Source organism: Vespa crabro, chromosome 6 (genome assembly GCF_910589235.1).
Source record: "Vespa crabro chromosome 6, iyVesCrab1.2, whole genome shotgun sequence".
NCBI lineage: Eukaryota > Metazoa > Arthropoda > Insecta > Hymenoptera > Vespidae > Vespa > Vespa crabro.
Genome location: NC_060960.1, coordinates 9,792,619 through 9,818,408, shown reverse-complemented (window position 1 = coordinate 9,818,408; position 25,790 = coordinate 9,792,619). Strand labels below are relative to the sequence as shown.

Genomic DNA, 25,790 nt, shown 5'->3' with positions numbered 1-25,790 from the left:
GTCGATCGTAAAAATCATAAAATCGGCCTTTTTTTTCCCAAACTCTTTTAGAGTCTCGTTTAGTCAAGTAGGTGTACTTACTTACCTATCTTATATCCCATTACGATATGTCCACATATCAACGAAGAAAGTTTTCTCTTCGTATATATATATATATCTCTTTTCTTTATGTATATATATACATATATATATATACATATATTTATATATATCAGATATATATATATATATATATATGTGTGTGTGTGTGTGTGTGTATATTAGAAAAGCTTGATCTCGTATCGTTTATAATATACAACATAGCAAAGTTTTTAAACGAAAAACACTAAATATATTGGTTCTCTACGATCGAGAAACAACCAAGCGTTACGTTAGTCACGCATAATTAACTCGATGATTAAGCGAAAGCGTAAATTCAACGCAAGATAAATACGAGACCTCTCTTTGTAACATATATATATATATATATATATATATATATATATATATATATATATATCCAAGTATTTAATAATTATTTCCTACGAGAATCAGATGCGACATCGCTAAAATAGATATAAACGAACGTTTCATTTTCAATTTTATTTATAATTTGAAAGGGAAAACAACAAAAAAAAAAAAAGAAAAAAAAAAAAGAAAAGATAATGAGAAAGAGAAAAGGTATATTAATATTATCGATAATACATATACGTAAGATTTTTTTTTTTGTTTTTTTTTATTCGATTATATCTAATAGAATCTAATTCAAACTTTACAGGACAATGATCGAGGAGTAAAAAAATAAAAAAAGAAAAAGAGATTGAGAGAGAGAGAGAGAGAGAGAGAGAGAGAGATCAAGTTAGTTAATCAGTGGAATCGAGAAAGAAGATACACGAAGGCACGATTCTTTCGAATTACATCAGCGAACGCAATTATTTATCGTCAGTGAAACGCATGTGCCCGCGTGGTAGATCGGTATCGCTTAAACGATCGTAGGATGTGGGTTTCTCTGGTCTACACATACATATATACTCACACATACATATATCTAAATATATACAAACACAATTGAAATATCACATATGTATCTATATATATATATATATAGACGTACGTATATATATATATATGTATACAAACATACATACGTAGAAGCTGACGTGCTTGTTCGTCGAGCGATTTTTCTAGGTGTAGCTTCCTGCCTGACGTCACAATTAGTCTGATTATAATTACGACGGAGAAAGATAGAGATGGACGATGAGGAATGTCGGAGGAACGGCATGGCAGGTCGCGTTGGAGGGATGGCAAGCAGGGAGGGATCCGGGAGGAGGGATGAGAAGGGAATAGACATTAACGGTGTGGCGAACGACGACGGTCGGGGCCTGACAAGCGAGATAATTAGGCGGGACGAGACAGGACGTGCGCATTAATTAATTAGCCCAATCTAAGTCCACTTCGTTCATTGTACACGCTCGTTTCACGAAATTCTATTCTTACCGAAAGATTTCGAAACCTTTCGCGCTCATCGCCCACTTAATTATTATTATTATTATTATTATTATTATTATTATTATTATTATTATTATTATTATTATAATAATAATTATTATTATTATTATTATAATTATTATTATTATGATCATTGAAAGAACTCGAATTTAGATTTCTATTGATAATTATTTTTCCTTTGTATCGATCCAACAAAACGTTTTGACAATTATCCCTTTCTTTTTCTTCTTTTTTTTTTTTTGTTTTTTTTTTTATTTATTTTTTTTTTTTCTTTTTTTAGATATTATTCTTTCTTTTCTTTTTCCTCCTACGATACGTCCTATTATCGTTTGACGTGAAATGACGATGGAATAAAAAATAGAAGAGAGAGAGAGAGAGAGAGAGAGTGAAATTGAAAAAAAAAAAAAAAAAAGAAAAAAGAAAGTACCGATCTCATTTTCAAACCAAGGGGCTCATCGAGCACGCGAGCCGGTACGCGGAATGTTCTCTGAAAAATAATTAATTTATGCTAACGAATGAGAAGCGTAACGGCTGGCTCTCTTAAATTCGCGCCATTGAGCGACCAAGTGTCCGTAAGTCCCCTCCTATAAGCGCTCCTCTCTTTACTCCTCTTCCCTTTTTTCTCTCGCTCGACTGGTTTCCGTCGAACTGTTCGAAACTGGTTGCAGCCCGAGGGATCTCTCTTGGTCTCTTTCTCTTTAAGATACAGAGAGAGAGAGAGAGAGAGAGAGAGAGAGAGAGAGAGAGAGAGAGAGAGATAAAGAGAGATAGAGATAGAGAAAAGGCGACGAAAAGAAGAAGGAATCGAGAAGGTTATTCGTGTCCTTCAGAAGTAGTAGTATCTTCATAATTAATTTTATGTGAGAAAAAGGGGAAAAGAAAGAAAGAAAGAAAGAAAGAAAGAAAGAAAGAAAAGGAGAAAACAGGAACGAAAAGAAAAATATTAAAAGCGATGAGTTATCGCCGCGATAATTATAACGATTTGAAAATTCGTCTAGTTATTTTCTAATTGAAAGAAAAAAAAAAAAAGAAAAAAAAAAGAAAAAAAAAGAAAAGAAAAAAAAAGAAAAGAAAAAAAAAAAAGAAAAAAACAATATCACGCAAACCATTTCGTCATAGTAATAATATATTCATTAACCTCGATATTTTTCAAAGAGTTGAACGTTCGAAGTTTTACAACTTTCACGGGATCTCATGTTGTTCAATTGGCACCAACGTGATTCTAAATGTCAAAATAATGTGCTATCACGAAATTTAAGAGAGAGAGAGAGAGAGAGAGAGAGAGAGAGAGAGAAAAGAAAAAAAAATCAGAAAACAAAAAAGATAAAAAAAAAAATAACTAAACTTAAGCGAGATCTTTATGTCCGATCTATCTAATAATCTAATGTCTGACGATCAAACTTTATCGCTTATATTATAATAAGAAATTTTCGTTTCCAATTAAATAATCCTTGAAATGTAGATTTTTTTCTTTTTCTTTTTTTTTTCTTATTTTATTTATTTATTTATTTATTTTTCTTTTTTTCTTTTTTTCTTTTCTTTTTTCCTTTTCTCTTCTCACAATGCAAAAGCTAAAACCATTGTAATAACTAAGTAAAGTTTCATAGGGATTACCGTAGATGTATTACAATAAAATTTGCTGCTGTTGGTGCTGCCTGCACTTATGGCGAACGATCTCAAATATTTTAAGAGGTTTCCAGTTGAATGGCCACGATGTGTTCGTCATCGGACATTTTCGCTTTAATATCTTTTCGTAGGAAAATTAAGTCGAATTCAAACGCAGTCGTTCGTAAATAATTCAGTAACAATGCTAGATCGGGCGAGAAGAACTTATAGAGAGAAAGAAAGATAAAGAGAGAGGCAGTCCTGGCTCTCATGAAAAAAAAAAAAAAAAAAAAACACCCCCTCTCTTTTCTCTAGTTCTCTTTTCTCAAAGAGAAATTCAAACTCAGCCGTTCATCCTTACCTGTACAGTTCTTTTATTATTCGAGTTCTCGAATTATATACATATATATACTTATATATATATATATATATTTTTTTTTTTTCTTTCTATTTTATTTCCTTTTTGTAAAAAAAAAAAAAAATCTTTAAAATCGTCATGACGATACTTATCTATATGTCGATAATTAAAATTTCTTCCTGAGGATGACACGAGGAAACATTATCTAGAAATAGAATCCAATTAAAACGATACCACTATATCTATGTGAATATATATATATATATATATATATATATATATATATATATATATATATGTACGTATGTACGTATGTATGTACGTATCTATCTATCTATCTATGTAAACTCTCGCCTTGAAGAAATATTTTAATTAGCCGTTAAGCATTAAATCCGTAGATCCCTGTCGTAAATCCTACTACGAGCTTTCAATGACGACATTCATGTGAGAGTGTTAGAGACCGTGGATATATACCAACGGAAGAATTTAGTTCGATTTATCAGAGTTACGACGGGAAGTTGCTTGAGTTTCGAATGGCGACAGCCAATCTTCGATTGGATCGAATCGTCTTCGTGGATTTTGGAATACGACGAGACGACGATACGTGTGCGTAAAAGAACGGAGAGTAAGATGAAGAGAGAAGGAAAAAAAAAAAGAACAACTGAAATAAAAAGAGAAAGCAAGAAGATATAAAAAAAAAAAAAATAAAAAAGAGAAGAAGAAGGAGGAGGAGGAGGAGGAGGAGGAGGAAAGAAAGCAACACAAAAATGGAATAAAAAAGGAGCGAGACGCGAAAAGGGGTGGGGGGAGGAGGAGGAGGAGGAGGAGGAGGGAGGGAGGGAGGGAGGGAGGGAGGGAGGAGGGGAGAAGCGAGATATAAAGAGAAAGATAGAAGATGTACTAGAATTTCTAAGAGAAACGAAAGAAAAAGTCAGTGGTCTTTGATGATGGTTAGAGAGAAAAAGAGAGAGAGAGAGAGAGAGATATGTGTATATACATATATACATGTATATATAGAAAGAGAGAGAGAGAGGTAGGAAGGAAGAGGAGTAGGAGAAGGAGGAGGTGTGGGATATAGAGAAAGGGGTGGATTCGTTGGGAATTTTATAACGTATAAAATTTTAAGCGCCTTATAAAACCCAGCAAGTGTGCCCGTAGCAGTCCGTAATATGGTCTGTATATCCGTTACCAGAGCTTCGAATCTTGTACATAAAGTCTCACCCTTCTTTTATCTCTCTCTCTCTCTCTCTCTCTCTCTCTCTCTCTCTCTCTCTCTCTTTCTCTCGTTTTCCTCTTACGTGCATCTACGTCTCCTTTCATTCAACCCTTTCGAATGCCCTTCCTTCCCCCCCCCCCTCTCCTGCCCCTCCCTCCCTCCTACATTCCGATCAGTTTTACAATACACGGATAGGTATTTGTAACTTGGTAGGTTGTATTTATGAGACTTTAAATTACTTTATTTCTTGGCTGACGTTAATATAATACATAGTAGCATATGTACCTATGTATGTATTTATATATATATATATATATATATATATATATATATATATACGTATATGTATGTATATATGTATGATGTGTGTATTTCTACGAGGCCTCGAACTTAATCTCTTTTCTGATTCTTTTTTGTTTGTTTGTTTGTTTGTTTGTTCGTTCGTTCATTTGTTCGCTCGTTCGTCGTCCGTTCGTTCATTTTACTTTTTCTTTCGATTTCTTCTTTTTTTCCTTTTTTCATTTCTCATGACTACTAGAATATTTAATATTTATGATCGATCGATAAATCAATTAAACGGACACGGATTAGAATGTCTTCATTTTCTTATCTGATCGCACTTTTATTATTATTATTTTTATTATTATTATTATTATTATTATTATTATTGTTATTATTATTATTATTATTATTATTATTATTATTACTATTATTTTCATTATTATTCTCGATATTGGTATATTACTATCAGCTTTACATATCTCTTCTATCTCTCTCTCTCTCTCTCTCTTTGGCATACGAACTATGTTGTAATTGCAAAACATTGTTCTAACAGCTTCATTAGATATTTATAGTGAACGTTACACTCCACGGGACACGCTGAGCGTGGATCTCTCATACTCGTAACATACTATAAATAATCGCTGTATTTGCATATTGAATCATTTGATTCCAGAGTATTGTATGTTGGAAGCTTTTTAGTGGGGATAACGAAATATTCTCTCTCTCTCTCGAGAGAGAGAGAGAGAGAGCTATCTAGCTTCTGCGAACTACATTTCGATATACAGTTTTACTATTAAAATAGTAATACTAGAATATTATGTAAGATAGACACATAAGCACATTATTTGGATGATGGTATACGATCGATTTATGAATTATTAGAAATAAAATGGAAGTGTTCTATAACTGTGATAAATCGATCATATATATATATATATATATATATATATATATATATATATATATGTATCTATATGGATTATTGTCATATCATTTCGAAGATTAAAAAAAAAAAAAAAACAGAAGACCGGATATATCGATTCATTGAAAAATAACTATTATTAATTTATTATTTTACTTTATAAATATCGTCGAACGTGTTTTTCTTCTTTTTTCTCCACTTTTTATTTTTCCTCTTCTCTCTCTCTCTCTCTCTCTCTCTCTCTCTCTCTTTCTCTGTCTCACACGCATACACACATATACACATTTTTTGATATAACAATTTAACTTATCAATGTTCAGAGAAAATGTTTTTCTTTTTCTTCTTTCTAAATCAATACAATTAACGTTAGGAATTTGGGAAAAGCCTCTTAGGAACCTAAAGTCGTTATCGACATTGAGAAATAAGGAAACGTTCAGAAACGGATGTTGGATTTACATATCGGTCCTACGCAAATAAGACAAGTTATCCTTGTTTAAGCACGATACGCCATAATCATCGTTAACGAAGAAAAAATATCAGAGAGAGAGAGAGAGAGAGAGAGAGAGAGAGAAAGAAAAAAAAAAAAAGAAAGAATGTAAAGAGACGAAAAAGAGGTTCGATAATAAAGTTGAACTCATAACCGGAATTTTGATTCGACTAATATACCATAGATTTTTTCTATCTTTCTTTCCTTTGCTCTTCTTTATTTCTTTTTTTTTTTTTTTTTTACTTTTTCTACCAACTTATCGAACTTAATCTATATTAAGTAATCGATACTCGTGTTTATCATCCACGTTCACGTATCTACGTACATACATACGTAGATATACAGAGGAATGAAGAGGGTAAATTAAAAAGAGAAAAAAAAAAAAAAAAAAAAGGAGAAAAGAGAAAAAGAAAAAAAAAGAAATAAAAGGAAGAAAAATGAGGAAGAAGAAGAAGAAAGAAAGAAAGAAAGAAAGAAAGAAAAGAAGAAAAAGAGAAATGAGGAAGAAAGAAATGATCCTCGTCGATCCTCGTCGATCCTCGTCATTCGTCGCCCGTTCGATCTCTCTTATTTCATATCTCGGATTAAGATCGACGAGTTCCACTCTGAGAACCGATATAATTAATTACCCAAAAAGATGAAGAGCGAAGGTGTACCCCCCGCCGAAAGGAGTCAGCATATTCTCGTCATAGTTCCACGAAAGAAACTCCACCGTTGCACACCCTCTTTCATTCCACACCCCTACTCTTCCTCCCTCCCTCCTACCCTCCTATCCTCCTCACCTCTTTTCTTTCTTAAAGGTCGACCGTGAGTTTTAATTTTCGTCTCTTGTCATTCGTTGTCACATCGTGAAGTTTATCTTATATACATACGCATGTGTCTATATGTGTATATATGTGTGTGTATGTATCTGTTATATAAAGTGTATAACTTCCAAATACATTTCGATGCTTTCCATCCTGTCAATGTGTAATTTACTATCATTTATTTTGTTAGAATTTTATTACACACACATACTTTCACTCGCTCTTTCTATCTCTCTTTCTCGCTGGAAATTAGACGATACACTAAAGCTTATCAATAAAGATTAAAAGATTATACAAAATTCTTTTGTCAAGAATAATTACTCGTATTGCTTCCTCGGAATACTTAATAACGATCTATCTGATTTACTTATACTCAATATGTTATTGTACACACACATACACACACACACACACACACACACACACATATATATCATTATGCTAACATCGATAGTTACTTACTACAGGTATATCGATAATTGTATTGAAATATCCAACGATGGTGTTATGAAATAGTATCGATAAAAAAAAAAAAAAAAGGAAGAAGAGAAAAACGAAAGAATGTAATTATTTGTATGGAACAAATAGAATTAAAAATAATAATTTCCTCTTTCTCTTTTACACTCTCACTCTCTTTCTCGTTCTATCGTTTCGAAAGAAAACGAATTGAATGAGAAATGAATTTTTTTTTTGACAAAAAAAAAGAAAAAAGAAGGAAAAAAAAATTATTGCGATTAAAAAAAGAAAGGAGAAAAAGAAAAATAGAAATAAAGAAAGAAAGATAATATTTTCTCGAAGGTAGGTATATGAAAAAAAAAAAAAAAAAAAAAAAAAAAGAAAAAAAAGGAAAAAGGTAAAAAAGAAAGATAGGAAGAATATCAAAAGGGCAGAAGGAACAAGGGAAATATTATAAAGGGCTAAAGGCAAAACGATGGGGACCAGTCGATAAATTCCAATCGTCCTACTGGAATCCTAAGTCTAAATTCGGAATCATTCGGCCACCGGGTGCGGGTGCAAACCCCCCATAGATACTGAACCATTGTGTTTCGTACCTTTACCCCGTACGAGTTTGTCATAATTCTAGGAAAAGCTGATACTCGTCTACGTCTTTCCTCTCTCTTTATCGTTCTTTCTTTTATATATATATATATATATATATATATATATATATATATATACATTTTTTTTCTTTCTCTTTTTTCTTTCTTTTTTCCTTTTCCTTTCTCCTTCTTTTTCTCTTCCTCCTTCTTAACAATGAGACGAAGAAAAATCTCGTATATTTAATATATGGAAATGGTCATTTGATACCTTTTAAATATTCACGTGAAATGGATTTTGAGAAAAGGAAAATTGTTAAAAAAAAAAAAAAAAAAATAATAATAATAATTGTTTTTTTATTGCTCAACATCTTACGTCGAAACTATCAAGTATCGTGTATATACATTTCTACAACATATATATATATATATATATATATATATGTATATATGTGGAAATGTTTATAAATAATATTACAAATATTTATGCGTATGAAAAAAACAAATTATATATATATATATATATATTTATATTTATATTTTTTTTCTTTTCTTTTAAATGAAATACGATTATTTTTATCGTTACCATCGTCGCCATTAAAGATATCCCGAAGAACGTTAAAGTAAACCTGCGAAATATTTTATATCGTTCGTTTAGAAAAGTCAAGTCGTCGGTTGGGTATGGTTGAAAACAGAAAAGTAAGAAGAGTGACAGTCACCTGGCGTTGGTGGCAGGATGAAAGAAACGTGCTTTGTTTACACACCTGGGTGTCGTACGTGAACGGTCCATAACAGTAGCGTCGATCATGGCTAAGCGTAAAACTAAATCTGTTCTTTGCTCTTTCAACAATTCCTCCTCGTCTACCTGAAGGCAAAGGATAGAGTAGGCCCTTTGAGATGTTGAGATTTTGCGCGTTAATATATCTACCATCTATTATCGTAATAATGAAAAAAAATTTTGAAAATGTAAAAGGAAAAGATCATCGTGCGTATGAAGAGAATTAAAAAAAAAAAAAAAAAAAGTGAAAAGAAAAGAAAGAAAAGAAAAAAAATTAAGAAAACGAAAAGATCCTTTTCAATTTTTTTTTTTTTTTTTTTTTTTTTTTTTCTTTACGATCGTAACGTCATTCATTCGATTTGACGATTATTCGGGTCATGTAAATGTAGAATAAAAAAAAACAAAAAAGAAAAAAACAGAAAAAAAGAAAACGATCCGTATAGATCTTTTTCTTCTTCTTTTTTTCAATGACTTTGTTGTTCTTGATGTTCCTATTGCGAACGACATCTGGCGTTGGCACGGGCAATGGCTTTCAGCTCGAGGGAATTGATTCTAAACGAGCCGCGGCCATAGACACGACCTAATCACTACGAGGATATTAGCTAATCTCGACCAATTAGACGTAATGGTTGGATTAAGACACGGGTCGCACGCATACTAAAAATTGAATATTATATAATCCGTGGACACGGACCAAGCATGTAATGTTTCCCACGTATGTACTTACGTATCGCGAGACATTAGGCGATCGTTAGACGGTCGGCTTCTTCTACCTACTACCATCGGACTCCATCTGAGTTGCTTTGCTGCTACGATATATCTATGTATAACAACGTCGTTTTGCTGTTTTATATACTTACGTGTGGGAGACCACACTCTCATAGAAACGTACGAGACTAACTAACCACCGGAATGATTTTCTATGAGACATTATTTCCAAGGAAAACTTCGTTAGAAAGTCCTACGCGAGTAACAAGCCGGTATATTAAATGATTTGTCCGAAATTGGAAAGCTTTATTAATTCGAATTGAATCGAATCGAATCTAATCTAATCTATGGGAATGCGCTCGATCGAAATCAAACAAAACGAAAGAAAATAAAGCAAAACAAAATGAAAAGGAAAGAAATTTATTAATACTTTCTTCTTCCGTCGTTAATATCGATCGTTCAAGAGAAAAGAAGAAAGAAAAGAAAGAGAAATTAATTAAGGTGGGTCTAACTAAAGAGAGAGAGAGAGAGAGATTGGAAAAAAAAGAAAAGGAAAGAAAAAATTGGTCACGAGAATTAAAGAGAAAAAGGAAAAGAAAGGGGCAAAAAAATAAAAAAAAAAAAAAAAAAAGAAAAAAGGAAGTACCATCGGCGTCATTATCCTCGGTTGGAAAAATGTTATCGTCCGTAATAAAATTAGATAGGGACGTGATCGAAACGGGACATTCGGTCGTGAATCGAGATAGGATGGATCGTTCGAAACTTTTAATACTTGTGTGAAAAGAAAAAAAGAAAAAGAGAAGGGAAAATAAAATGATACAGGAAACGAAAAGAAAAAGGGAAAGAAGAAGACGAAGAAGAGAGAGGAAAAAAAAAAAAGAAAACGGAAGAAAAAAGAAAAGAAAAGATAAGAATCAATCTTGTCAATGAAACAATCGTTCGATTCGTCCATATAAGCGTATAGATAATGTTCAATATTGTTAGAAGATAAATCATAGCAACGACAAATACATATTATACGTAGGACATACAACGATGGAAAAAACATACGTCAAACGTAATTTCACGTTGTTCGTAAATCTCGGTTGGTGAATAATAGAGTAGATATACTAAAGTAGCTGGCCATGGCCGCTGTAATTAAAAGGACATGTAAATGTGAGATCGAATGAACATATGTACGTGTGGGTGCCTACACACACACACACACATACACGCGCTCACGTATATACATACATACATACATACACCGAGCACGATCGCGCTAATTACGTGTAATAAAAAAAGCAAGTTGGAAGCGTAACGATTGAAAGAGCAATCACGTAAGAGTACAGCATGTTTCGGTCTGTTGTATTATTATTAGGCAACGAAAAAACTTACGAGGGAGGTAGAAAAAGAAGAAGAAGAAGAAGAAGAAGAAGAAGAAGAAGAAGAAGAAGAAGATGGAACAAAGTTTCCGACAAAGTGTGGTCGACGGGAATGAACGCAAACACACGTGTCACGTCTGTCGCCATCATTTCCCAGAATTATTACACATTTCTCTGTCTCTCTCTCTCTCTCTCTCTCTTTCTTTCTTTCTCTCACTCTCACTCTCACTCTCTCTTTCTTTCTCTTTCTCTCTTTCTTTTTTATCAAATAAAGGACGAGCTTTCTCTTTCTTTCTTCATTTCTTTTTCTCTCCTTCTTCTTCTTCTTCTTCTTCTTTTTCCTTTTTTTTTTTTTTCGTTTGTATCTTTCTTTTTTCTTTTTTTTTCTTTTTTATTATCAAATAACACGATATAGGTATGGGTATATTATACCTATCGATAATATGCTGCCTTCTCATGTGAAGGCGATGATTATACGTTTCGACCTTAAATAGAAGATAAAGGGCGAGGCACGAAGAAGAGAAAGCATTTTTCGTTTCGAAGACATCTGTGTTTATCGTCGGAACGGCACGAAAAAAGGAAACGCACCGGTTTCACTCTTCACGTTGGAAAGAAAGAAAGAAAGAAAGAAAGAAAGAAAGAAACAGAAGTAAGGGAGAGATGGAGAGCGAGTGAGAAAGTGTGAGAGAAGGCCTACGTTTATTATCTTACCGTTCGACCGGTCCCAACGACGCCGGAGATAACGATAATCGTGGTGGACGTGCGAGTTCCGAGTTCCCTTCCGATTTTATTACGCGACGAGATAACGACGATGGTACCTACGATCAATGACGTCTGATAAATAAATAAAATCAAATCAAATAAAATAAAGTGAAATAAAAGTGAAATAGAAAAAAAGAAGAAAACGAAAGAAAGAAAAAAAAAAAAGATATATACAATCGTTCTCTCTTCCGAGAGAAACTCTTTAAAGGCACGAAGTATAATATAGGAGTAATAAATTTTATCATCGGCTTATCATTTTAGATCCTTTCTCTCACTTATATACATACACACATATATATATATACATACATACATATATATATATATATAGGGTCTAAGTTTTCAATTTATTAATTAATTTATTTATATATTTATTACTTCTCTTAATAATTCAATTTTTATTCGTACAAAAAAAAATATGTATATATATATATATATACATGTATATGTATAGAATATATCCATAAAAATATTTAAGAGTTTAGATACGTGTGTATATATATATATATACATATAAAGAAAAAAAATGTGAAAGAGACAAAGTCGGAAGAGTCTGATCTTAAAAAGAGTCTAGAGTTTGGAACGAGGTGGATAAAGAAAAGTGGGGAGGGGGGGAGTTTGAGGGGTAAATGGGGATGAGGACGGGGATTGGCGGTGAGGCGAGGTGAAAAGGAAGGTAAGGGAAGAGGGAGGAGAGCTCACTCTCGTCCGGTTTGTCGGCGGTTGGACGACAAGCGTTCCCCAAACACAGAGGGACAAGGCCAACCCCTGGGGGTGGCAGGCAACAAGTGACCACAAGGCAGGACGCACACGGACAACAGAGCCGCGGGCCTTAGCTTTTCTCTTTCTTTCCATCTTTCTCTCTGTTTTTCTCTCTCTCTCTCTCTTTCTTTCTCTCTCACTCTCTCTGTTTAGTTATATCTATCTTACTCTCACTCTCACTCTCACTCTCACTCTCTCTCTCTCTCTCTCTCTCTCTTATTTCCCGCGTGGTCGTCGACCACCAGGCAGCCGGTCGTTCGTCGAAGACGATCGATATATCGATCGTTCACGGGAAACAGCACGTCGAACACACGTCGTCGTTCGGAAACGTGTGTTGCCTGTGTGGTATGAAAGTAAAAGAGCGAGAGAGAGAGAGAGAGAGAAAGTGGGAGGGATTTGATCGGTGTCTTACGTGGGTTGCGGTAGGCCACGGACGTTCGTTCATTCGTCTTTCGTGCCCTTCGAAGGTCTAGCGATAGAAAAGAGAGAGAGAGAGAGAGAAAGACAGAATGAGAGAGAGAGAGAGGGAGTATGTGCTGAATTCGTTCCACTTCGAAGGGCAAGGAACTCACTTTTTACTTGAACTCCAAAGAGAGAGAGAGAGAGAGAGAGAGAAAGAGAAAGTTAACAGTGTAAGATGATAACGTTCTTTAGTCTTACTCAGTGTTCTCGCAATCAGGGTTGCGTCTATCATGTAGTTCTTTATCATTAATATCCGATCACGAGGAGGAATAGCCCTTTTTTTTTTCTTTTTTTTTTTTTTTTCTTCTTTATCACTGTAAATGATCGATAATAGTCTTACGAATACACATTTGTAAGATTCACTCTGTGTCCATTCTTTCTTTCTTTTTATTTTTCTTCTTTTCATTCTAGACGCACCTAAGAAATTAAAATTTAGAGCTAATCATTTAAGTTAAAAGAAGAAGAAGAAGAAGAAGAGGAAGAAGAAAAGAGACATGTCGCATTGAACTACGTAAGAATAAATCTATAATTGTCGAAATGAATATAGTAGGGATTATGAAATAGACATCAATTTCGAATGGTAGAAATATACCATGTTTCGTTTTTTTTATTTTCTTTTCTTTTTTTTTTCCTTAAAAGAATCACCGTTGTTCATTAGAAAGGGGGTAAGAATGTAAGTAAAAAAGGAAGTAAAAAAAAAAAAAAAGAAAAGGAAAAAAGACAAAAGAAAAAAAAAAGAAAGGAAAGAAAAGTAAAAAAGAAACAAACCAAAAAAGAAAAAAAAAGGAAAAGAAAAAAAAAGAAAAAAGAAACAAAATAACAAACACAAAAAAGGGCATACCCTCTCGATGCCGCAGGAGTTAGTGGTTAAAGGAAAACACCCCGGCGGATTTCTTTCGTGTTTTACACGGCGGTGGCTCGACGTGGCAATGTTTTAGCGTATTGATCCGTTGGGGGTTTAGTCGAGTCGAGGGTGGTAAGAGTGGCGTCGTAGATGGTGGAAGAGGGTGGAAGGAGGATGGTCGCTGCGGGAAAGAAACGGGCGGTCAGTAAGGAGCGAGGGGTAGAAGAGGGTAAAAACTGGACGGCGGCACTTACTCGCTCATAATCACCCCACGAGCTGCTTCGAGCCGTTTCCACCCTCTCCCTCTCACCCTCGCCCTCTTTCTCTCTCTCTATCTATCTATCTTTTTCTTTCTTTCTTTCACATATACACTCACGTTTTCCTTCTTCGAACCATCTCGAAGTTCGAACTTATATATATACATATACACACATACATGTACGTAATACGTGTGCGAGGTTAAGTGCACGCACAGACGTAACTACCACACAAATATACGACCCCTTTTCTCTCTTCCCCCTTCATTTTTTTTATCTTTTCTTTTTTTTTTTTGTTCTTTCTCTTTTTCTTTTTCTTCTACGAAATCTTCTCTCTTTCTTCTCTTTGGAGCTTTACTGTTCACGTGCTTCGGTAGGTAGATAGGTAAGGTATCTACTTCGCTCAAGTTGCACCTGTTTTCCGTGAGCGCATCGTTTTCAAAATCGTTGCATCTTTTTCCATTGAGCTTTTGTGTTGGTAATTGAACTAGATGAGAAAAGTGCAATACCCAGAAGAAAAAGAAGAAGAAGTAGGAGAAAAAAAATTCAATGTATTGTCGTTTGTTCATCGTTGGATATTAATTTACAATTACAGACGTAATATTTGTAATTATTTGTATCTTATATATTTGATTGTTCACATTTGCAAAATTTTTTTCTTAATATTCATTTCATAATTCCAAATAAAAAAGATTATTATTATTAACGAATACGAATCGTGAGATTAGAGATTTATTGATAGAAAGATCCGACAATGAGAGAGAGAAAGAGAGAGAGAGAGAGAGAGAGAGAGAGAGAGAGAGAGAGAGAGAGAGAGAAAGAAAATATCGTAACGTCGACGTGGCGAAGACGACGCGAATCGATAAGTACTACTGGCGAGCGAAGTAACGCGGCAGCCCTATAGCAGCTACCTTGGCCACCCCTTTTTACCTATGCACACCCTTAAATAATTGCGGCTCGTTCGCGCAAATTATCCCGCGGGGTTTCCGCGTCGGCTAAAGTAAAATATAATGATACGGCTAGCTCGTCGCGCGTGCGTTACTATGTGCGTGCTTCTATGTAATGCGAGTTTCTAAACATTCTCTTATACTTATACACGTATACATACACACATATATATACGTGCGTGCGCATGTTCGTCTATGTGTTCATATAAAATTCTTATATACCGCGTATTCATTTACACTCTCTCGTGAATATATTCTCATATTAAAAAAAAAAAAAAATATATATATATATATTTGGTTGATTAGTATTTGAATTTATGCGTTTCTGTGTATGAACATTATACCGGACACTCATACGGATTGGTACACATAAAAAGCCTTTTCGAGAACTCGTCTCTCGATACTCTCGAACGTTTACACGTAACGCAAAGTGTGAACACCCGTTTACACGAGCGGCTCATCGTAAAATTCAAGAGCGAAATAATGAGCGTGTGTTTGCTTATCGCCTACGTAAAAGAGTAAAGAAGAAGAGAACCACTTCTCTTTCCTCTTCTTTCGTCTATCACCGAAGACCGAATGAGGAAGAGGAAAGTGAAAGAAAGAAAGGAAAGGAAAAAAGAAAAGAAAAGAGAAGAAAAAAAAAGAGAAGTAAAAAAGTTGCGAGAGAGATTCTTCTCGTGGAGTAATCATCTCGCGATCTTATACCAGTCTACCTCTGTGTAATTCTAATGTTACATCTTTTTCTCTTTTTTCTTCATTTCAGACGGAGTCTCCGGTTCTTCTATGCTGTCGAACCTATTTGGTGAGTGATTCATAGATAAACTAAATACTTTCTCCGTTAAACGATATCTATGATAATTTTATGAACTTTGCTTTACGATTATAGAGGCACTTCGCGTTTAAATTTAGCCTTAAAAATATTTTTCTTTGGGAAAAACGAAAAGTCTTTTTTACAGGTATAGACAAAAATTATTCACACAGAAATATCTTGTCAAATTCTCTCTCTCTCTCTCTCTCTCTCTCTCTCTCTCTCTCTCTCTCGCTCTCCTTCTTCAAGTGTAATCTGCGATAATCTTGATGTTTTAATTGCGTCATTTTTTTTCTTTTCTTTTTATTCGTTCTTTTTTTCCTTCGAGAAAAATATTCAGTCGCAAAGATTATCTGAAAAAAAAAAAAAAAAGAATCTTATATCGCATACCTTCGACGTATAGTACAAGTAAAAAAAAAAAAAAAAAAAAAAAGAAAAAATATATACATATTCGAAATGCAATACGATAATTCTTCCCCCCACCCCTCCTCCTCCTCCTCCTCCTCCTTCAAAGTACAGTGAACGTAAAAACAAGATAAAATATAAAAGATTTCTGCGAACTAACAAGTCTGTCTTTTTACGTTTTTCACTTTTGTTCCTTTTTTCTTAAAAAGAAAACGACTAAGAAAATTACATAATCCCAGATAGCTCCGTTATCAGAGATACATGGAAAGAGAGAGAGAGAGAGAGAAACGTGATAGGAAATTGTGATCACGATCGAGGATCAAAAAAAAAAAAAGAAAAGAGGTAACCAAAGGTAAAACATACCGTGTTAATTAAAAATACGAGTTGGGGAAATATCGTAAAGTTTGAAAAGGAGATTTTCAATCTAAGGCGAGGGCGGAGGAAGAAGAAACAGATCGTGGCATGATCGCGAAGAAGTATGGTATACAGGATAAAGCCAACCAACCAAACAACCAAACAACCAACCAACCAACCAAACAACCAACCAACCAAACAACCAGTTAACCATCTAGCTAGCTAGAAAGCTAGCTAGGCTTGTCCTTCTCGTCTTGGTTTCTCTCTCTCTCTCTCTCTTTTTCCTTCCAACTATCTTTATCTCTTTCTTTCTTCCTTTCTTTCTTTCTTTCTTTCTTTCTTTCTTTCTTTCTTTCTTGGTGTAAACGCAGTCGTGTAACACACCCGAGGTGGTCGTTGGGTACGCGCGTGCGATTACTTACTCTCCGCCGGCGAATTAACGACGAATCACCGATGGGAAAACCGGTTGCCCGGACGCGAACGAACGGCACGCAGCCTAACGACTTCTCTCCTCGACTTCAACGGGCATTCCAACGGCACGAGTTTGCCCCGCGACGCGAATTAATGGAAACACGCCGCGGCATGCCGTACGCGCTGATAAAGCGGAACGTAGACCGAACGAACGAACGAACGAACGAACGAACGAACGAACGAACGAACGTACGTACGTACGTACGTACGTATGCAACGTAAACGTAAACGCAACGACCGTCTTTCTCTTTCTCTCTTTTCTTCTTCCTCTTCCTTCTTCTTTCTTCTTCCTTTTTCTTCATCGTTCGATCCGCCTCGTCGCGCTTCGAATTAAACGATTCCGTGTTAACGCCCGCTTCTCTCTCTCTCTCTCTCTCTCTCTCTCTCTCTTTCTGTATCTCTATCTCTCTATCTGGAAAATATTTGAGAAACCCAATGATATCTATCGTTCTTCCGTAAGCATACGTTTTTCCCAATCTTTTCGTCTCTGAGGGCCGTTGAAAGATCTGCTGCGGGTATACATATCTTTCTCTCTTTCTCTCTCTCTCTCTCTCTCTCTCTGTCTCTCTTTCTCTCTGTCTGTCCCTCTGTCTCCTATGTCTGTGTTCTATCTCTTTTACTCTTTTTGGCCTTTTACGTTTTGCACGTACCACGAACGAAGATATCGAGATTCTCCTTTACCTTAGTCTTAATTATTTTACTATCTATTCGCGTGCCTTTCTTCTTCCTTCTTATTCTATTCCAATGGGATAATTATTTGTAACAGCTTACGACAGAAAGCGATAAGGAAGACAGAGAGAGAGAGAGAGAGAGAGAGAGAGAGAGAGAGAGGGACACTAGAAACTCGTTGAAATTAAATAGAGAACGGAATTAGATACGTTATAATGATTAATAATAGAACAAATTGAGTAATGTTACGATATCGTAGAATGATCTATCCGAGTAGTAACAAACTTGACTCTCTTCGTATATAGAAAATTGATGAAAACTAATAATAAATATCAGTTCAGTTTTATATATAATACCTAACCGAGTCATATATTATTTCTGTCACGTTTGTTAAGCTGTTTATGTATGTGTACTTAATGATAATCGGTAAAAAAAAGAAAAAGAGAGAGAGAGAGAGAGAGAGAGAGAGAGAGAGAGAATAAGGAGAAAAGATGGTACGATATGCTTCGTCGAGTTTACATTCGTCCTTTTTCATTAGGATTTCCTCTTTGGCTTAGGTCAACGGCACGATTCGATTGAAAAATATCGTACAAAAAGAGTAATGTAACCCGTTAATCTGTAAATTGATTTTTCTAAAAAAAATAGAAAAAAAAAAAGAAAAGAAAAAAAAATAGAACCAGAGAAAAAAGAGAAAGAAAAACAAAAATGAAATTACAAAATCGAAAAGAAGAAGACAAGAAAACAAAAAAAGAAAGGAAGAATAAGAGGAAGAAGACGAAGACGTAAGGGGAAACAAAAAGAAAAAAAGAAAAGGAAAACAATAAAAAAAGGACGGAAACACAAACGCGTCGACTATCTCGATAACGATCACTCGATGGCTTTCGGTCACGCATAGGTACACGCTCGTGTTCTTACACACATACACACACACACACACACACATATACACATACACGCACGCACGCATGCCCCTTACGTCCCACGCTTTTGATTTAAAAGTAACATCCGCGGATTTGTATCGTTACGCGCGGTAATCGTTCGAGATGTATAAAATAAGCGTTTGGAAGGCCTGAGCCTTTCCGTAATTGAATTACTACAAGCAAATCGCGTTATTTCGTATTCCCTACTGTTGTGTATGTGTCGGTATCTATGTGTGCGTGTATGTGTGTGTATATGTCAGGATGTATGTGTATGTTTGTGTGTGTCTATGTGTCAGGATGTATGTATATGTGTGTGTCTAACGAGCGACGGAACGACATTCCGATGGGCGCACGAGTTTGTCTCTTGCCAGGCGAATTAATGGAAATGTTCCGGCTCAAGAAGCCCCGACCATACGGGAACAGGTATATGTCTCTATTGGCGTTTACTAAATTCGCATAGTTCTCGCTTACCCTCGAGAGATTATTCAATCTTCGATCGACTATTTCCTTTGGGTATAATAAATTGGGTTCAAGGTTACACATGATAACGATAACGACAATAATAACAACAAGAAAAGAATTTTTCTTCGATCATCGACGAGACGCGACCGACCAGAGAGAGAGAGAGAGAGAGACAGAGAGAGAGATTCGTTTATTATTTTTCTTTCTTTTCTTTTGTTTTTTTTTCCTCCCCAATTTGAAAAATAATCCATACGCGTATATACACATTATACCTAAGGGAACAGACAAGACGTATTTATTTTTTTGTTTTGTTTCTCTTTTATCACATGTACGTACAATATTTACAATCATCTTAGATCGTACGTACGTACGAGCTCTCTTATACATCAAGGAGAAATATTTATGCAAACAAACTGAGCGTGTAAATCATCGACCCAATAACCGTGACCCCGTGGGGTTTTGTATATCGTGAATTTGGCTTGGTAGTCGCACAGTAGCAATCAGGTCGTCCCAGAGTAAACGTCGTTTTTAGTATGGCTGACTTAGCTTCGGATTTTAATTTAAGGACTTTAATTTAATTTTATTTCTCGCTTATAACTTTCTCTTATATCGAGAATACATTTGCACATTATATATATATATATATATATATATATATATATATATATATATCTCGCTGTATTATTGGATATTAGATTTTCATAATTAAAGAGCCGTCGTATACATAAAGATCTCGTTCATATATCTAATCCTCTATATATAATACATAAATACAATAACAACATTGTATAAATAATATGAACAAATGAAAATTGTTACGATTGGACGAATTAATATTACGTAAATGTTATTATATTATTTCTCGTTTTAGGACATAATAATCAATATTCTCTCATGGATAATAAATTTTTTTTTCGATAAAAAGAAACGACACCGATATTTCTTATTCTTTTAAGTTAACGAAATTCGTGTTTCTTTGACCGGTTAAGTTCGAGGTTAAAGAAGGAAGAAAAGAAAGAAGGAAATAAGAAAGAAAGCGCAAGAAAGAAAGAAAGAGAGAAGGAAAGAAAGATTTCCTCGAAGACGCGCGTAATCGCGACGTAGGAGCAAATTAGGCTGGCTTCAAGCTGCCTTTTACCGCCTAACGACTTTGCCGAGCATTCCAATGGTACGAGAGAGAGAGAGAGAGAGAGAGAAAAAAAGAGAGAGAAAGAGAGAAAGAAAGAGAGAGGTTGCCTCGCAACGCGAATTAATGGAAACACGCCGCGACATGCCGTATGCGCTGATAAACCGGAACGTCCATTCCACGCACCTCCGCTCGAACGCCACAATGCGTTCCACTCCTTTGCGTTGGATTAAGCGATTTGCGTGAGGGCGCGCGCGCGCGCGCGAACGAGCGAGCGCTCATATGCGCTAACATAGGCGCATGCGCAACGACACGTGACGTAGCATTTTCGTGAAATCATAAGTCTCCTCTTACCGAACCTCTTTTATTATTCTTTTTCTTTCTTTTCTTTTCTTTTTCTTCTTTTTTCTTTTTTTACGTTCTTTCTTCTCTCTCTCTCTCTCTCTCTCTCTTTTCTTTTTTATTTTTATTTTTTTTTTATTTGTTTATACAAAGGTGAACCCAACAAACCACCGGCTACGTATCCTCCCTCCCTTCTTTTCTCGTTCGACAAAATTGTTCGATAGGTTAAATCGTTTATCGTGACTTATCGCAATTCGTTTGATTAAATTAGAAAACGAAATTAACATTCGGAGAGAGAGATAGAGAGATAGATAAATAGATAAAGAGAGAGGGAGAGAGAGAGAGAGAGAGAGAGAGAGAGAGAGAGAGAGTGAGAGAGAGAGTAACCTCATCCACAAAGTTCCTTTCTAATTAACTTAAGTAATAGCAAATTTCGTTTGGTACTTCTTGAGAATCGTTACGTTAATCGAAAACAATCCCCACTTCTTCTTCTTTATCTTCTTCTTCTTCTTCTTCTTTCTCGTTTACTTCGACGGCAAAGGCAAATCACCGAGAGATCATTTGTACTCTTTTTCTCTCCCTCTCTTTTTTTCTTTCTTTTTTCGTTTCCTCCTCCTCCTCCTTCTCCTCCTTTTCCTCTTTCAACACACACGTAGGAGTTAGGTATCGTTGATTTTATCGATGGCACCGCGAACGAGAAAAAGAGAGAGAGAGAGAGAGAGAGAGAGAGAGAAAGATCCTTTTCCGATCGGATTAAAAAAGTTCATGGCAGCGTTTGATAATCGCATTGGTCCAATGGTAAATCTAATAGGACGTTGTTTTAGCGAGTAGATATACTCAGGTATAGATAGTGTTTTATGCCTTTAACGGATCTCTCTTCGTCCTTTTTCTCTGATATCTTTGACCTCTTCACGGTTTTTCAAATTAAAGGAGATATAAGAAAAAAGAAAAAAGAAAAGGAAACGAGAGAGAGAGAGAGAGAGATAAGTAAATAAATAGATTAATAGATCATTTATCGTCGCATTGTCATTGGAAATTAACCGCTACGAATCTCCTTGATTTACTGTGTCAGATTGATTCGTATAAAAAAGTCAATATAATCTTTTTTTTGTAAATTCTCTCTCTCTCTCTCTCTCTCTCTCTCTCTCTCTAGCACACACGTACGTCATAGTAGTAGAAGAAGAAGAAGAAAAAAGTACAACGTAAATAAGTAAAGCGAGCGAGGAATAATGTAAGAGAGAAAAAGAGAAACGAAAAAAAGAAAAGGAGATATAAAAAGAAAAGTCAGAAAAAGAGAAAAAGAAGATGAAGAAGAAGAAAGAAAGAAGGAAAGAGAGAGAGAGAGAAAAAAAAAAGAAAGGACTTACTGTCGCATAAGTCGTTACACTTTGTCGCTACTTATACGTATGATTTACCGCATCGTCGATTCCGCGTCGCGAATTTGCAACTTCTTTTCATAGAAATAATACGATGGTGGTGTGGTGGTTTTTGCGATCGTTTCCTCGTCGGCAACTAGGAAAAACGATTCCTGGTGGTTGTCCGCGCTCCTCCTAGCGATTTTCCTCGGTGAAGCTTCATTTCTATAAAACGACAGATGCTTAAGCGCGAGAGTGCGTGCGAGAGCGAGAAAGAGAGAGAGAGAGAGAGAGAGAGAGAGAGCAGAGCAGAGCAGAGCAGAGCAAAGCAGAGCAGAGCAGAGCAGAGCAGAGCAGAGCAAAGCAGAGAAGAGTAGAACAGAGCAAAGTAAAATGAAGCAAAGTAAAGTAAAGCAAAGCAAAACGAGGCAAAGCAAAGCACTAACGACTTCTCTTTTCTTCTCTTCTCTTCTCTCTCTCTCTCTCTCTCTCTCTCTCTCTCTCGCACAGTAACCACTAATGGACATTCCGCCCGATGATTTTATTTCGCGATTTGGATTAATGGAAACACGCTGGCATCTCACGTTCACACCAACGAACGGAACGACGTTTCTACCACCCTCTTCTCCACTCTCTCCCACAAACTCCTCTCCCACCACCCCTGCCCCCCTTTCACACCCCCCACCCTCATCCTTCACTCTTTTTCTCGTTTCTTTCGTCCTCTCTTTTTTACCAAGTACAAACGCGAACAAACAGAAATGCCATCACCGACTTGGTACGAGGACTTACCATGTCGCCTCTTCTTCCTCCCCCTCCACTGACCCCTCTCGTCCTCTCTCGTTCGCTTGTAAATCCTCCATTACGTCAAGTATCTCCCTTACTACTTTTACATCGCTCGACTTTTCTTACACTTGTATATTACATACACGGTATATCGTTCTGTAAATGCTACATAATGCACATTGATTTCTCATTCGAAGAAAATGTCTAAGCTTATTATTGGAATTGCTTATTGGGTGTATTAATAACGTCACGTTTGTCCGTACCTTTCCGTAATATTTCTTATTAATTATTTTTCTTTTTCTTTTTCTCTTTGTTTTTTATTTTTTTTTTTTTTTTTTCTTTATTTTTCTGCTTCAAGTTCGTACGTATATACGCGCTCCGTTTGTGTCCTATCACATATTACGCGCCAATACGTATACATGCGTATGCGTTTACGGGGGAATTTAGGTAAAGGACGAATCCAATAGATTTCATTTCTTTCGTTTCTCCTTTAATTACTTACTATATAATCTTCTCGTTATTTGTTCAATTAATTATATCATAGTTTATAATGAATTTCCATGAAAATTAATAGATCATCATTCTATTAATGAACTTACTTTTTTCTTATAGATTAATCAATTAGCCTCTGCGTTAATGATATATTATATCGAGGTATCGTCACGATCTGATACGTAGTGTGAGTTTGAACAAAGGAAAAAGAAAAAAGAAGAAAAAAGGGGAAAAAAACAAAAAAGAGAGAGAGAGAGAGAGAGAGAGAGAGAGAGAAAAAATGTTTCTACCGCAAGCGATGAGATCGGAAGAAAGAAAGAAAGAAAAGAAAAGAAAAAGAAAAAAAAAGAGAAAAAAAACAAGAGGAGAAATAAGGAAACATAGAAAAAAAGATTTCGTTCCAGATATTAATGATGAAGTATGAGTATAAGAAATATTGAGAATAAATCGCGAAAGCAAGGATACCGTCGTGTCTCTCGGTAATTCTGCTCCTTCGTTAATTCCCCGGTGGCCCCGTGCTAAATTATCACCAGGGCACTCGAATTAGCAAAACGAACAGATAATACGTACGATTCAGAACTGGTAGGACTACGATGAAATAAAACGTATTGAATGGATATGTACAATAAGTATTTACGATCGTTTGTTACCAATAACAATAACAACAACTACGATGAGTACGATGAGGACAACAACAACAACAAGAATAATCTATCGTAACGTTCGAATGAGTTAGAGAAAGATAGATAGATATATTCTCGTTGTAATCCAGAGTCGCATATTGTTTCACCGACGGAAGTCACTCTTTTATTACGAGACACTTCCTGTTCTCTATAGGATACCATACTAACGTAGTATGTAGGTATATATATATATATATATATATATATATATATATATATATATATATATATATATATATATATATATATGTACCTGTTTACACCGTGTACCGTGCCACGTGAACACGCGTACCTGTCTTTCTCTTTTTCTCTCTTTCTCTCTTTCTCTCTTTCTTTCTTCAACTCGACTCTCCTTCCTTTTATTCTCTCGACAGGTAAACCTGCTCAGCTGCGACAGGAGCACACTGTCGGCCGCACGCAACCTCCCGCGTGCTTTCTCGGGTCGTCTTCTGTAATTAGGGGGACCAACGTTAATTTCTATAACAGAAAAAAGGCGAGGCGGAAACTCGAAACGTGCATTGAGTCGAGGACACGACGCGCGAGTTCTTTGGTTGTAGTAATATTGATGAACGCGTGCATACATACATACATACGTACGTGCATGCGTGCGTGCGTGCGTGCGTGCGTGCATGCATGCATGCATGCATGCATGCATTCATGAGTGTATAGGTATATGTGTGTGTGTGTTTGTGAGGGAGAGAAAGAGAGAGAGAGAGAGACAGAAGAACAAATCGGAGCGCGTTTCTGTCGCTTCGCTGGCCTAATTGCGCACCACGAATTCCGGTAATTATCATAATTGCCTCGCCGGCTCCGTCACGCCCGAATCGACTCTCGCGGTTCTTTTCCGTCTCTCTCTCTCTTTCTCTCTCTTGATTACTTGTTCGCTTGCTTCTTTCGTGTGTCTCCTGATCGAAAACTTTTTCTTTTTCTTTCTTTCTCTTTCTTTCATCTTTCTTTCTTTCTTTCTTTCTTTCTTTCTCCTTTCTTTTTTGTTTTTCTTTATCTCCTTTTTATCTTTTTTTTTTGTTTGTTTCATTTCTTTCTTTCTTTCTTTCTTTCTTTCTTTCTTTCTTTACACCATTGACGTGTCCAATTTTGTATCACCTCTCTCTCGCATTAAGATAATTTGCAAACACACGAAAAGACCGCGGAATTCATCCATGAAACACCTGTCCTTCCTTCCTTCCTTCTTCTTCTTCTTCTTCTTCTTCATCTTCTTCTTCATCGACGTCATCGTCGTCATCGTCATTTTCGATGATCCAACCGAAACGGGAAGATTCCTTCTCTTCGTCTCGTTTTATCTCGTTGATTATGCAAGAAAAAAGAAAAAAGAAAAAAAAGGAAAAGAAAGGACAAGAATCAATAATGACTCCAAGTAAATTTATTCACTCAAAAATTAAAATGGTCTGTCATATTTTCTTTAATTGGAAATCAAGTTTTTATCTTATTCAAGAATTGTTTCAAGCACCTTTGACATATCAAGGATAGGATGAACAAAAAAAAAAAAAAAAAAAAAGAAAAAAAAAAAGCAAAAAGTAATGAATGCTGACGTCGTCGTTCGTTATGATCACTATCGATTAGTCACTTGTAAATTTATACCATCGATTAGAGAAATCCACGAGACGATATCCTTCATTAATAACTCCAAGCAAACGGCTCATTACCTTCTCGGTGATAGAACAAAATAGCCATTGCTTTGATGCGAGCGTAAGAGAGAAACAGAGAGAAAAAGAGAAATAGAGACAGAATGAGAAGAAGAGAGATGAGAGCTGTGTGAGGTGCAATGAAGCGTAGTATATGATGAAAAGAAAACGAGAATGAGAGAAAGACAGAGA

General features: G+C 35.6%; 1 protein-coding gene across 20 annotated transcripts in view; it reads left to right on the top strand.

The window, feature by feature from the left end:
* LOC124425069 (zinc finger homeobox protein 3) overlaps positions 1 to 25,790 on the top strand; it is a 399,866-nt gene that overhangs the window by 183,861 nt on the left and 190,215 nt on the right. For all 20 annotated transcript variants that reach the window (XM_046964860.1, XM_046964861.1, XM_046964867.1 and 17 more), the window contains one exon: positions 15,849 to 15,887. The gene's annotated coding sequence lies outside the window, so the exon portion shown is untranslated. The remainder of the gene's footprint in view (positions 1 to 15,848; positions 15,888 to 25,790) is intronic.